Source organism: Panthera uncia, chromosome F2 (genome assembly GCF_023721935.1).
Source record: "Panthera uncia isolate 11264 chromosome F2, Puncia_PCG_1.0, whole genome shotgun sequence".
Taxonomy (NCBI): Eukaryota; Metazoa; Chordata; class Mammalia; order Carnivora; family Felidae; genus Panthera; species Panthera uncia.
This window is the reverse complement of record NC_064812.1, coordinates 57,420,923-57,437,192: the sequence shown is the minus strand read 5'-3', so window position 1 is coordinate 57,437,192 and position 16,270 is coordinate 57,420,923.

The following is a 16,270-nucleotide window of genomic DNA, read 5'->3' as shown; positions in this document are numbered from 1 at the left end:
TTAATAATACAATACAGTGAATTACTTGTGAAAAAGTCAAATAATAAGTATTCAGAGAACACAGGAAATTTTAAAAAAGATAATTAATGGAAAAAATCCTCTACTGATAGAGGATGATCATGGAAACCTAACCTATAAATAATGACTCTTTTCAAAGAAGGAAATAGAACAAATATAATAGAATGTATAATAAAAATTATTTTAGTTTGTTTTAAGTATTAAGACCATTTACTCAGACTTGTGATTTGGGAAAAATTATTGAAAGGAAATCCATTCTTATATTTCTTGAAAAAAATTTCTAGGATTCCAAAAATAAAGAAAACAATATAACTTTTGTAAATATCCAAATAGAAATAAATAACTTTTAAAGGAAACATATCAGAGACATAAAGAAATTAAAAATAAAAGCATGAAAAAAATTGCATGAGTCAAACTTCCATTAAAAGTGCAAAAATAGCAATATTAATTGTCTCAAGTACTTTTTTGTAAAAAGATGGTTGAAACAAATCAATTATTAGATAATATAGAAATAATAGAGAATTTAAAGTATAAGTCATAAAGGGAATATTTTTATCTTACTAAAATATTCAATCACAGTGAGAAAAGGGGTGTCCTATATTATTCATGATAAGTCACCTGCTATAACAAACCATTTCAGTGGTTTAACACAATAAATCTCTTTAATGTGGCACTTCAATACATGTACTGGGAGTTCCTTATTCTGGAAAATAGTCTGTCACAATTTAGTTGCTCTCTTATTTTCTAGAGCCTCACCATTCCCCATGGAAATTTTAGAATATGGACAATGCACAAGTGAAGGGACACTGTAAGGAATTATGAGAGGGAGAGCAGTCCTAAATTGGCAAAGATCATTTCTGTACACATTCCATTGGACAGAGCCTCATTATACGACCACGCTAAAACAGGAGAGAGTGGGAACTATATTAAGCACTGTTGTAGGAACAAAAGGAGAAAACTGATATTAGTAGAATCAGTGAGCACTAGGGTTCTTTGTTTCAAGTACTAAACACTTACGTGTCAAAAAATAACATGGGGCGCCTGGCTGGCTCAGTCGGTTAAGCGTCCGACTTCAGCTCAAGTCAGGATCTCACAGTCCGTGAGTTCCAGCCCCGCGTCGGGCTCTGGGCCCATGGCTCAGAGCCTGGAGCCTGCTTCCAATTCTGTGTCTCCCTCTCTCTCTGCCCCTCCCCCGTTCATGCTCTGTCTCTCTCTGTCTCAAAAATAAATAAATGTTTAAAAAAAATAACAATAAGAACTAAATACTAAGGGCAAGAAAACATTTATAGGAAACTTGAAGTATTATAACATTTTAATATATAATTATGCTAGAAGAGAAGTTAAAAATAAAGAAGATTATAAACAATGAAATTAAAATTCTAGATATGGCAGCTATAGACTAGCCTGTCTTATTTATTTATTTATATGTTTATTTTTTTATTTATTTTAGAGAAAGAGTGCAAGTGGGGGACAGGGGCAGAGGGAGAGCAAGAGTGAGTGAGAGAGAGAGAGAGAGAGAGAGGGACAGAAAGAAAGTCTTAAGGATGCTCCATGCTCAGAGCAGAGCACAATTGTAGGACTCAGTCCCACGACCCTGGGATCATGACCTGAGCCGAAATCAATAGTTGGATGCTCAACCAAGTGAGTCACCCAGGCGCCCCTAACCTGCCCTCTGAAATATGTAGGAAATGTTTACAAAAATAAGTAGATATTTTTCAATGAAGAAAACTTCAATGGACGATGCTAACACTAAGTTGGTTATAAATTGACTTTATATAAATTTTCTTTTCATAATTTGTTCAATTCATGACAGTGTGACTATCCATGGATATAACCACACAGACATGGATCTAAAAGAAACCTTAGAATATTAACATGGAATCAGGAATGGACTGAGAAATGACAACCAATTTAAAAATTTACATCAAGATCACATCAGAAATCCATGAAAAATGGAGCATTACTAAATGAACATTGCATGGTGGTTTATTAGTAATTTGAGGAAAATTGAAATCTCTTCAGACAATTGCATTTAAATAAGTTCAGTTTGATGGACTCAATATAAAAAATCAAATTTTTGAATAAAAATGGAGTATTTAAAATCAGGGTAGGAGAAATATGTTGCAAGTTTTTTTTTTTTAAATAAAATAAAGAAATGTTAAGAGGATCATGTGATTTGTGTATGATTATTAATTTGTTTTTAAATTTTATTTTTAATTTTTTAATGTTAACTTATTTTTGAGAGAGAGAGAGCATGAGTGGGGAGAGGCAGAGAAAGAGGAAGACAGAGAATGTGAAGCGGGCTCCAGGCTCTGAGCTGTCAGCACAGAGCCTCATGTGGGGTTCGAACCCATGAACTGTGAGATTATGACCTGAGCCAGCGTTGTACACTTAACTGACTGAGCAACCCAGGCGTCCCCATGATTATTAATTTATGAGTGAAATGTAAGTCTATGTCAGGGCAATCCAGCAAATATGTGTGCAGAAAATAATACCACATTATATAGACTGACGTTAACCGTCTGACACTAACCGACTGAACCACCCAGGTGCCCCAGAAGGTATATAACTAACATTGATATAGTTATGTCAAACCCAGTGGTTTTGAATTTTGATTGATAGTGATAGTATGAATTTATGATACACTTATCTTAAGAAATACATATTTCCCAACTCTATCCTTTGGAAAATCCTAGAGAACATAACCAAGTAAGTATCACTAAAAACATGATTTCATGCCCAAATTGTGGTCTCTAATTACTATTTCCCACTAAGAGAAATTTCTTTTCGGAGAAATGGCTGACTTCTAGGTTGACATAGGAATTGTACAAGATGTTAAGGCCGAGATCAAAGGATCTATTAAAGACTGAAAGAATCATATCAAAAGGACTCAGAAGCTAACTGGGATAGGTTTCCACTAGTCAAATCTGGGGCAACTAGAGCTTTAATAAACATAATAACTGTAATGGATTGAAGACAATCTAATAGGCTTAAATATATCAGTCCATAATAACACTAAAATAAATTTTTAAAGAGTATAATCAGTGGGCACTATTGTTAGAGAAACAACCTCTTATTTTGAAAGTGATAAATAGAGGAAGCAAAGCAAATACTTTTCCCCATTCCTATAAGAACTATACTCAGAGGAACCAAACAGGTGACAAAGGGAAGTTGTACTTTTTTATATGTTGTTCCAGATAACACATGGTGAAAGAATAATTAGACTATTGTTGTTTTGCAACCCTAATGGATTAATGCATCTATGCAATGACTGTCAATGAGAAGAAACAGCCAGAGAAAAATTATTGCATATTACATCTGTAGGCATATATTGTCTAGTTGTCTCTCATTTGATGACTCTAAAAACCACTAATGTTTCCTTTTGATTCTTTTCTGCTTGCTCCTCATACTTTCTCTATTTTATAGTGGGATATTCCAGGGCTCTATCTTTGGATTCCCTATATAGACTTATTCCAGCTCATGGCTTTGGATACCATTTATATATAAGTATATAGTCAAGTCCTCATGACTCAGAAAGTTACTTCATTTGGAACAAGGGTTGTTGCAGATGTAATTAGTTAGGTTAGGATGAAGTCATACTGGAGTAGGATGGGCTCGTAATTCAACATGACTGGTCTCCTTATTAAGAAGATTACCATGTGAAGTTAGAGGGATACAGGGAGATTGCCATGTGACCGGGAGGCAGAGACTGTGGTTATGCTACCATAAACCAAGGAATGCCCAAAACCAGAAGCTGGAAGAAGCAAAGAAGGATCCCATAGAATCATTGGAGTGGCCCAATTGACACCTTGATTTCAGACTTCCAGCCTCCACAGCTTTGGAGAACAAATTTCTTTCTTTCTTTTTTTTTTCAAGCAACCTAAGGTGTGCAACTTTGTCACAGCTGTCCTAGGAAAACAACCCAACAAATTCCTGATTTTCCACCTTACCTAAACCTGCTCCTCTCTCAGTCTTCCCCAACTTAGTGACTCCTCCTCCCTTTGTCTGGATGTTTGAGGCCAAAGCCTAGAACTCATCTTTGACTCCTTCTATCTCACATTCTCCACATTTGAACCACCAACAAATCTTATGACCTTTAAAATATACCCAGAATTTGACCACTTTATACAACCTCTTCTTCCCTCACTCAGTTCCAGGTCGCTATTGTCACTCATCCGGATTACTGAAACACTTTTTTTTTTTTTTTAATTTTTTTTTAACGTTTATTTATTTTTGAGACAGAGAGAGACAGAGCATGAACAGGGGAGGGGCAGAGAGAGAGGGAGACACAGAATCTGAAACAGGCTCCAGGCTCTGAGCTGTCAGCACAGAGCCCGACGCGGGGCTCGAACTCACGGACCGCGAGATCATGACCTGAGCCGAAGTCGGCTGCTTAACCAACCAAGCCACCCAGGAGCCCCTTGAAACACTTTTCTAATTGGTCTACCACCATCTTTCACCCTCTGCTGTGGATTCTAAATGCATCAGCCTGAATGGCTGTTACAGAAAAAGGTAGAGTGTGTCTCTAATCAATCAAGATCCTCTAGTGGCTTTCCAAATCAGATGGAATTAAAGCTAAAGTCCTTAATATGGTCAAGCTGAACCTTTATGATCTATTTTTTATTTCCTCACCTCTCAAATCTCTTTGACCTTACCTCCTACCAACTTTGCCCCCATTCCAAACACATGTCACAGAGCCTATTTGTTTGCTGTTATCAATGTCTAAAATATCCTACAGATATCCTATAATTCACTCCCTCTGTTTCAGTATGATTCTATCAATGTGATTCAATATGATTTTACCACTGAGATCTTCCCTGACCTCCTTATTTACTGTTGTAACAACCTCAATCTTTATCCTCTTATGCTTTATTTTTTTCATAGTACTTATCTCCAACTTGCACAATATAAAATTATTTGTTTGTTTGTTATTTGTCTTCTCCTACTAAAATGTATACTCCATTAAAACACATTTTAATTCTTTATTCACTGATGTACATAAGATCCTTAGAAAAATAAAGGTCTAGAACATATCAGGTATTTCATAGATATTTCTATGGTATTTCATAGGTATTTCATAGGTATTTCACTTGTATAAATTAATGATTCCAGGGGAGGAATATTATCAATCAATTTGAGCAAACAAGCTATTTTAAAAGACTAACTATATTTAATATATTCTTGTGACATATTTTAACTCTAGATGACATATTTCTTCATTAAAATATGTCTATCCAGACCAGTTTTGGGGGGGGGGGGCACCTGGTTGGCACAGTCAGTACAGCATGTGACTCTTGATCTCGGTGGTGCAAGTTTGAGCACCACATTGGGTGTAGATATCATTTAAAAAAATTAAGAATAGAGGCACCTGCGTGGCTCAGTCAGTTAAGTATCCAACTCTTGATTTCAGTTCAGGTCACAATCTCATGGTTCTTGAGATCGAGCCCCACGTTGGGCTCCGTGCTAACAGTGTGGAGCCTACTTGGGATTCTCTCTTCCTCTCTCTCTGCCACTCCCCACCCTCCCACCTCTCTCTCTCTCTCAAAATAAATTAAAAAAAAACTTTAAAAAGTTAAAATGTTAAAAAAATAAAAAAATAAATCAAAATTTTAAAAGACCAGTTTTTAGAATTAAACAGTGTGGTTTACTTTCTTAGAGTTATACAACTGCATTTTTTAGTGATGTGAAAATGGTTAGAGGGAAATTCATTCCTATTGGAGTTAGGAAGCCAGGAGAGGAGAGCTCTCCTACACGACCACTCAGTGGCAGCTTGCATAGGTCAGCAGGGTGAAGGAAGACCATCACAGTAAGCCCACAACAGTAAGCTGCCCTTGCCTATAGCCGATGACAGGATGCCACTACTTTGAACTCATTGCTGTTCTCCAATGAGCTCTTGTTCAAAACCACTCCTCCCAGCTTCCCCCTTTCTTCTTTAAAAAGATGTCTTCCTTTGTTTTCTGGACTTGCCTGTTGTTTTGCCATAGTTTGCGTGTTTGGAATTGTCATCTTGTTGCTCTTCCTGTATACACTCATTTGCTGCTTGATAAACATTATCAATTAATTTTTAAAGTTGACAGTAATAAGATTCAACTATTTCACTGAATTTTATGATTGTGAGATTTACGCCAGAGTATTTGTCAAAGAATGCTCCCCAAAGTAATTAAATTTCCTTTTGTCTAAAATAATCCATTAGAAATAAATATGATTGTTATCAGTGATAATACTTTTACTTTTACTCATGTATTTTCTTTGTATAAATTGTAGTACACAATGGAAATCTAAACAACAATGACCCATCAACTCACAAATAATCTGTTAATTTAAAATTTGATATTTCTGTTCAGAGAGCTTAATATTCCTGGCCATGGAAGAATACTAAATAATAATATCTGATTTCCAACAACTTTGCATTCTCATGAAATGTTGAGTTTTCATGCAGAGTAGATGTCTATTGTATTTTACTGCCAAAATAACATGTTTCAGATAGTAAAACAGCAGGGGAATACTGACTGAGCTATTAATAAAACACACCAGCTTTTAGCTGGCAAAGCAGCCTTCTTTCCATCAAACATGTCTCAGCCTTTAATAAAGAAACTCAAATGGTGTAGGTGAAAAATTACTTTTCTCACCCGGTCATCTGTCTGTCATGTATTATTCAGGTCACCAATGTTTGTCCTGAACTGTATCATTCTGTAGTTGTGTCAGGTCTGAGATATGTTCAGTGTAATTCCATCAGACTTCGTGAAGTTGATTAGAACAGATCACCTTTCGGCATGGGTACAAGTTATCTCAGGAGATTGAGTGAAAAAGACTTATTTATCTTTGCCTTATAATAAAGAAAAAGATGAGCAAATTTATCCATTAACTTGAAAAGAGTCACACATTTGGTGTGAAAACAAACTATAGTCAGTAATTCTATTGAAAATACCAGAGCGCGTGGATGTTTCTTCACGGGAAAAAAGCTTATGCTGGAATCAACATTTAATAGCATGGAATACTTAGCCAAAGCACATGCATTTTATTATAGTCCTTAAAGTGGCAAATGTCTGTCCCGCAACAACATGATAGGATGTAAAAAAATATGCCAAATCTTTGATGGCTTCCATTGGCTTTTACTCAGCACTTTTTCTGCAAAATAACTTGTGCTTTGATTTTACAGAAAATAATCTTCAAAGTTTATCTAATCATTATACTAGTATGCCATCATGGAATCATCAACTATTTTACTATAGGCATTCTAAAATATTTAGCAAGTCAAAATAGGTTGTAAAAAGGTTTGTACTAAAAAAAAAAAAAGGTATGTGAGTTACGTGTTAAAGAAACATAAGATTATGTCTGACATGACCCGCAGTCCTCAGGTTCCTCATCTGACCAATAAATTATTAAGGACTCATGGATCCCTCAGGTGGGGAGCGAGTAGAGTGATACATACTGACCATGCAATGGGACTAGTTCTACCTTTAAATTTGAACTTTGTTACTTATTAGATTCATGGTTTCAGACATGTTTCCAAAAATGAAAATAAAATTAGAGACTATAAGATATCGTATCTAGCACATAGTAATGTGTACATACATATATATGTACACACATACACTGACACATTCATACATACACAATGCTTAAGCATTGCGTCATCTTCAAATGATTTAAGATAGCACAAAGTAGAAATCGGTTTATATTCTTTATTCTCACATATCCCAATTGCTGACTTTAAGAACATTTTGAAATATTTTTTGGAAATATAGGACATTGTCACTAAAGGTGAGCCAGGAGGTTTAGTAATTTTCCAAAAAAATGTGAATCGCTATATATAAAAAGCAAAAATACATGTTGTGAAATCTCCTGGGAATTCTTTGATTGTCCCTTTTTCATATACTTTATCTATAGTTGCCACTAGATGCTCTGGAAAACAAAGTTAATTTCTCCTAAGTTGTTTTTCATTCCCTGCTGTCTAGAACGTGTTTTGAAATAGAAAACTTAGAAACTGCCTTAACTCTTCTACATCACTGTTATATATTTTGCTGTAACTTGTTTGTGTAAAAAGAAGAATACTCACCTTTTTCCCACTCTGTAAGCCAATAAATTTCCTTTTGCTAGATGCAACAACTTCAAGCAACAAGTATTTATTAAGCTTCCAGGATGTGGCCAATTTTTGCTGGGCTGTGGAGCATATTTAACAGGTATAGTCTTTGTACTCACAGAGGGAAATGCACTTTTGAGTAGATGAACAGGAAGCCTTACATGTAAGGAGCATACTGACCACCATACAAGACAAGTCTAAACCAAGTGCTAGTACCTCATAGAGCAAATTTAAGCCTCTAGAGAAATTCTGAGACAGGAAAACACCAAACAGTATTAGTTTTGTGTCAAATATTTAGATTTAAAGAGAGGAACTGAAAAGACAAACTAAACTGATTACCATCTTACTTTATATTTTAAGACCTTACATATTTTTAAATTGTTTGAGATCATCAACGTGGAGGCTGCTTTTAGGCAACGGGCTTGAGCAATCGGATGTAGAAAGGACCCACAGCAACCACCTGGCTGAATCCAGACAGGCCCATCAGGCAAAACACCTGAAAATATCCAGAGGCCCTAACTGAAACCAATGGGCTACTTGCAACCAGGCACAGTTGCCAAAAGATGAAAAATTCCATACCTCCTCACCTTCCCTTTTTATTTAAAAAAAAAATTTTTTTTAACGTTTATTTTATTATTTTTGAGACAGAGAGAGACAGAGCATGAATGGGGGAGGGGCAGAGAGAGAGGGAGACACAGAATCGGAAGCAGGCTCCAGGCTCTGAGCCATCAGCCCAGAGCCCGACGCGCGGGGCTCGAACTCACGGACCGTGAGATCGTGACCTGAGCCAAAGTCGGACACTTAACCGACTGAGCCACCCAGGCGCCCCATCACCTTCCCTTTTTAAAAACAGCCTCCTCCCACTGCCTCATGGGAGACAGCCTCTCCTGTGCCATCCTGCTCACCCCTCCCTTGCGGTGTATTCGATAAACTTCCATCTCCCTTGTTCTGCCTTGGGTGAGTCCTTTCACTGCCCACACGACCGGCTTCCACCCCATCATCACCACATTTGGGGGCCCCCACATTATATAGACTAAGTTGTCTGTGTGAATTATTCTATGCAACCCTTTTATTCATGGTGATCTAAACAGGCATCCAGATCACACTTCCATTGTACATGTCTGGGGTCACCTTTAAGATTAAGGGGAATAATCTCTTTGAAGGGTAGACACACGAGCTAAATTTCTCCGATCAGAGTCCACCTCAGAACCTGTGTTCCATTCGTGAGAGAAAATAAATCCTCTATCTCTTCACTGATTTAACCAAAGAAGCAGCAGCTTTTCCTTTCCTGATGGCCATGAACGCTATCAGCTTGAGGATGAAAAAGACCTCGGGAGGAAGAGGTAAAAGAATGCCAGAGGAATCATCCCAAACTTCCTTACTTCCTGACTTTTCACAAAAGCCAACACATTGCTCAATCCGGTTTAGAGTAGTATGTGCTCTTATGTGTTGCCTGAAGTGCTTTTCAAAAATAGATTAGCATATATTTTTTTAAAAAATAGAACAAATTCTTGGAGGGCCTGGGTGGCTCAGTCAGTTAAGTGTCTGATTCTTGATTTTGGCTCAGGTCATGGTCTCACTGCCATGAGATCAATCTCCACATTGGGCTCCATGCCCAGCACGTGCCATGCTTAAGACTCTCTCTCTTTCCCTCTTCCTCTACTCCCCCCCTGCACTCTCTCTCTCTCAAAAAAGAAAATAATAAAATAAAATCCTTTAAAATATAAATAAAAATAAAAATAAAAATAGAACAAATTCTAACTATCATTATTTATTCTTCTTAAACAATCAACCCAATTATTATAGAATTTAAAGTTTATTTAAGTCTGGAAATTAAACTACTAAGAACATATGATAGAATATATATCAATTAAGACCACTAAAACTTCCCCAAATACCAAAATTAGACAGGGATGATATCTGAAAGCAATTACATGTAAGAGAATCTATATCACTATGAGTTATAAAAAATAAACAGCTATCTAAAAAGTATAAGAAAAGCATAGGTTACCAGTGTCTGTTGGTGGTAAAGAGTACACGTTGTGGACTCAGTTTAAATGCCAGTTCAGTCACCTGCTAGCAGTGTGATGTTGGGAAACTCATTTAACCTGTTTGGGTCTCGGTTCCTCATCTATAATAGGCAACTAATAATAGCACCTATTTAAATGGCTTTGTTGAAAATGAAACAGCCATAACTAACATAGTGTACTCTCCATAAGTGTTATAACAAGCAATCAAATAAACATTACATTCACAAAAATTTTAAAAAGCATGATTAAACATTTGTCTGAATTTTAAAATGCCACACCAATCATTTTGCAGGGCATTTTGAACAATTAAGAAACCATAAAATTTTTGAAAGTTTGGGAAATACACAATATAGGTCTAAATAATGCATCATTAAAGAAGAAATTACAAAGGAAAGAAGAAAATACTTTGATTACAAGATAATGAAATTAAAACAGCTAGGATGCAGGTAAAACTATGCTGTGAGATATATTACTTTATTTATTTATTTATTTATTTATTTATTTATTTATTTATTTTAAGTTTCATTTGTTTTGTAATCTCTACTATGCCCAACATGGGGCTCAAACCCAGGACCCCAAGATCAAGAGTTGTATGCTTTTCTGACTGAACCAGCCAGGCAACTCTGAGATATATAACTTTAAATGTATATAATAAGAAAAGAATAAAGGTTAAAATCAGTGATCTATGCTTCTTAAATGGAGTTAGTAAGAGGACAGTAAAATCATACCAAACTAGGATAAAGTAAATATTAAAGACAAGATTAGAAGGATGTACTATGTTCATTAATTAAACAACCAGCAGTGTAAAAATATCAACTTATTCAAACTTATCTGCATAGTCAATGCAATCCTTCATCAAAAGCTATTTGTGTATGTGTGTGTGTATGTGTGTGTGAATTAACAAGCTGATTCTACAATTTATATGAAAAGGCAAAGGATTAAGCATAACTTTAAATGAGAAGTATAATACTCAAAGATTTCTTCGACCAAATATCAACACTCATGAAAAGGATACACTTATGTGGAACTGACACAAGAAAAAATACTAAACCAGTGGAATATGAGTGGAACTCCAGAAACAAAGGCAAAAATATATGAACTCCTTATTTAATACAATGCTGAACCTGCAGTGTTGATAGGAAGGAAATCTCTTTCTTTCTTTTTTTTTTAACGTTTATTTATTTTTGAGACAGAGAGAGACAGAGCATGAACAGTGGAGGGGCAGAGAGAGGGAGACACAGAATCTGAAACGGGCTCCAGGCTCTGAGCTGTGAGCACAGAGCCCAATGCGGGGCTCGAACTCACGGATCGTGAGATCATGACCTGAGCCGAAGTCGGAAGCTTAACCAACTGAGCCACCCAGGTGCCCCGGAAGTCTCTTTCTGATAAACAGTGCTGAGGCAACTGAATATATATCCCTCTGCAAAGAGGCTCTTACCTCATGCCATATACAAAACTCAGCTTCCTTGGTTTGTAGCTCTATATGTAAAGGCAAAATAATAAGGCTTCTAGAACACAATATAAAAGATTATGTTCATAGTCTTTGGGTGAAAAAATATCTTTTAAGTGGGACAAAATTTAGAAGCCATAAAATAAAAGATTTTAAATTGAATGGACGTTAAAGCTTCTCTTCATCAAAAGGCACCATTAAGAATTGAAAAATCATTCCACGGTGACAGAAAAAAAAACCCTCAAAATGTATAATGGTAAAAGCTTATGTATCTCTAATACATAAAGAAGGAGAAATCAATAATAAAGAGACAGAAAGCTCATTGGAAAAAGTGGACAAGAGTGTTGAAGTGTTGAATGAGTATTTTGCAAAAGAGATTGTCCACATGGACAATACACACACAGTTCAACCTCAGTGGTACTTGAGAAATACACAAATTAAAATCACAATGAGAAACCAATGCTAATATAGCAGAATAGCTAAAATTGAAAGACTATCAATGCTAAGTATTGACTAGATGTAGAAAAATGGAAGCTGTCTGCTTTAGGACTAAGTATCTGTGGCTTTGGAATACTGTTGGGCATTATCTACCAAAGCTCTTGAGGAAATCATTTTCTTGTGATCTAGTTCTAGTTGGTCATGTGTCTCCCAATGAAGCAGAAAAATCAGTGTCTTTCCTAAGCTTAAATGTGCAAATTTGTCATGTTGCCAATTGAACATAAACAAGCAAAGAAGACCATTCTATGCTCATGTCTGGAATAAAACATAGAAAATATCATACTGTAACCACACACACACACACACACACACACACACACACACAAGATAGCTTAGCATCCCCCTCTTCTACCTAATGTAAGTGACGGCTTATCTTTTACCTATGAAAGCTTGCTTTCATCCATACATGTCCTAGATAAAAATTAAAGTAAGCAATCACCAAATTGTCCTTGCTTTTTGACAATATCCAATTCATAATTGGTCTTGGTTTCCTTAAATGTGCCTTAGAATCAACCAGCACATTCCCAAACCCTTCACAAAGTCTCATCCAAATCTTTTTGCTGAGATGTTTCACCTTCCTTTGGAGTGCTTTCTCCCTTGCTACATATGATCTAAATAAATTACCTTTTGAACTACAGGTGCTCTGGTGGCTTTTGGTTGGTGAGCTTTAACAAGACATAGCACTGATTTGTTCAGTCAATCCTCAATTGTATTTTTTTAATATTTAACTTTTAGTTTGAGTTATAATTGTTTCCGATGTTTTTATTTTGAAAAAAAACTCAAATCTATGTAAAAGTTGCAAGAACAATTGAATGAAGACTATGCTCACCAACTGAATTCACCAATTCCAAACATTTTGTCGTATTTACAGTATTAAACACCAACTAAGCCCTCATCTTATTTGCATTTGATAATGTTGAGCGCTCCTTCAATTCTTAAAACCCTCTATTTTCTTGACCCCTTTTTCACAGGATTTTTATGGCTATTCTTCTATGTCTCATCCTACACTTTGTTGTCAGCTTCGAGAGGCACAACTTTGTCTCTTCATCTGTTACCTGCAGGGGGTCATTAAAGGTTCATCCTAAACCCTTTCTTTTCCTGACTCCATGATCTGATTTCTAGTTTCTTAGTTTCAATCAACATTTATAGTCAGAAAAGTTTCAAATTTATATCTCTTCCTTTTCTATTTTTAGAGCCGTATACATGACTTCCAACCTTATATGTCTTTTAGAAATATCAAAGCTATGTCAAACTCAATAGGCATAAAACCAAACCCTTGATCTTCACCACCCATTTCTTGTCCTTGGTCATTGTTATCTACCACAGGGACCAGCGCTGTCATTCTTGCACTTAGAAAGGCCATTGACACCTTTCCTATTGATCCCTCTCTTATAAATCTGATAGATCTTTCCCACTGCCAAATACCAGCTTACTCTGTCTATCATGGTCTCCTTTGTTTTGGCCACCATCATCTCTTGCGTGGAACTACTGCAATAGGTTGCTATTTGTCTACATGTGTTTTCTTTGGACACTTCCAACTCATTAACTAAAATACAAAGGGAATAAACTTAAAGATTAAAAAAACCCAAACCCTGATCATTTCATACCTCTGCTTGGTCTAAAAGAAGATGCCATAATAAAGACAGAACTCTGTAATAGCATTTATAGGCTGTAATCTCCATCTTCAGATTGAACCACCCTTTTCCATTCCATTCTCTGTACACTCACCTCCTTAGGCTCCTCTGGGTTCCTTTTCTTAGGTTCCTTTCCCTATTTTTTCATAGCTCATCTCTTCACCAAGGTACTTCCTACTCATTTTTCATATCCCATGGCAATGGTCACTTCCAGGATGCCTATGTATGTAACAAATCACCCCATTTTATGTTTTTTGAGATACTATGTATTTCAGTTCTGCATCACTCATCACAACTGAATTTCATATCAATAAGGGATACGCACACCTACAAATCCAAACCAAATGAAGAAGCAACAACAATAGGAGTTTATTTGTCTCATAGACTAATGAGTCTGGAGCAAGGCCTTTCTGACCTCTCCACATTACAACATCTGGAGGGCGTAGACTTTATTTTCACACCTGTCACTACAAAGTCTCATAATACATGTTGTACACCCATCCACATTTCATATTTATATTCCAGGCAAAAGCAGAAGTGGGAAGTTACATGCCAGTGGATTCTGCTTCTTTGTATTAGAAAAGCAGTTTCCTAGAAATTCCTAGCAGACTCCCCCTTAGATTGAGTTGGTCAGAATTCTGTTATAATTCTACCACTTACTGTGGTGGGAGCTGGGAAACAACAACGCAGAAAGATATTGGAAGGACTAACAGAATTATCTTGTGGATTTATATTATTTTTTAAAATGTTTGTTTTTGAGAGAGAAAGAGAGAGAAAAAGTGGTCAGGGGTGGGGCAGAGAGAGAGGGGGACAGAGGATCCCAAGTGGGCTCGGTGCTGACAGACAACCCAACGTGAGTCTCGAATTCATGAACTGTGAGATCATGATCCGAGTCGAAGCTTAACCAACTGAGCCACCCAGGGCCCCATGGATTTATATTATTTATGAAGTTATTTCACTGATATTTGCCTATCCCACTAGAATAGACTTTAAGCTCCTTCAGAGCAGGGATCATTTACATTTCACTTGTACCAAGTAGTCGATTGATACAAATTGAATATAAAGTGAAAAAGTTTTTATTTATAATTTGAATTAGTAAAAAAAAAAAAAAATGCCTGTGTTGGTCAAGGAGGGAATACCCAGGGGTATCTAGCATCCATTCTAATGTCTTATAGTTTCAAAGCCTTTTTTCAGACAGAACAAGGGATAACACTGGAGCTCTTTAGCTCAAATTCTCAGCTGCATGTGCTGCTTGCATATGTGAGTTCAGTATAAAGTTTTGGTTTTAATCTTATGGAAAAATTTAAAAGACTAATTTTAAGGAATTATGTTTTCAGTGTTTTCAATGACGATTTCAAGCTTTAGGTTTTGGTATTGTCTGACGAAGGCAAGTAATGCATCTTTGGAGACTACATGTGCACACAAGTTCCTGAAAGGGAAAAATTAATTTTAGTTACTGATATGTGCATAAGAGCAAAAGAAATGGGTCACACAAATAATCTTTCGGGTATATTTTCTATCAATATTGCAAAGGGCATAATGGGGGAATCCTTATAATTACTGTCTATTAGACATAGCTACATTGTAACAACTTTTCTAAACATAATTGATATAGTTTATAAATCTAACATGAAGTTGAGATACATGCATATAATTGAATGTAACACAGAAATTAAAAATACACATATATGCACTGATATGAAAATAAGTGTCATAGGGGCTCCTGGTTGGCTCAGTTGGTTAAGTGTCCAACTCTTGATTTCGGTTCAGGTCATGATCTCAGTTCGTGAGTTTGAGCCCCACATCAGGCTCTCTGCTGTCAGCACAGAGTCTGCTTGGGTCCTCTGTCCCCATCTCTCTCTGCCCCTCCCTCGCTTGTTCTCTCTATGTCTCAAAATAAATAAGTAAACTTTAAAAAAAAGAAAATAAGTATCATAAATTAATACATTTAGAAAAAGAAAATTGGAGAACAATGGCCGAAAGCCTGTTGGAGATAATATATTTTTTTTAAATGAGCAAAGGAAAAAAATGAAAGTAGATGAAATCATTGTACTTTTAGGAAATAAAACAAACATCCATTTACACAAGGCATTACCAGTCATTTTTCTGTTAATATTCTGATAATAAATATGTTAGGCTTTGTGGACCATAATGTCTCTGTTCCAACTACTCAAATCTGCCAACATGGAGGCAGTGCTTGTCTTTGCCATAGACAAGACACAGATGGACAGGTCTGTGTGACAATAAAACTTTATTTGCAAAAACAGTCACAGACAGGATTTGTATGGTATCAGAGCCCCCTGATTTATCCAAAGAGAAACCATTGGTCAGTTAGTAAATTGGTTAAAATATACCAAATGAAACAAAATGAGAAACTGTGTTCATTGTAAAGGCAAGAATAAAAGGGAAACTTGAGCTGCTGGCATCCAAACTCAAAACATTTGTGACACAGAATAAAAGACTCTTCATTTTCATTATGTTTTGACTCAGAATTTCTAACTTCTAGATTTTATGCTAAGGAAATAATTCACAGCTTTCTGTATCTAAAGCTTAATTA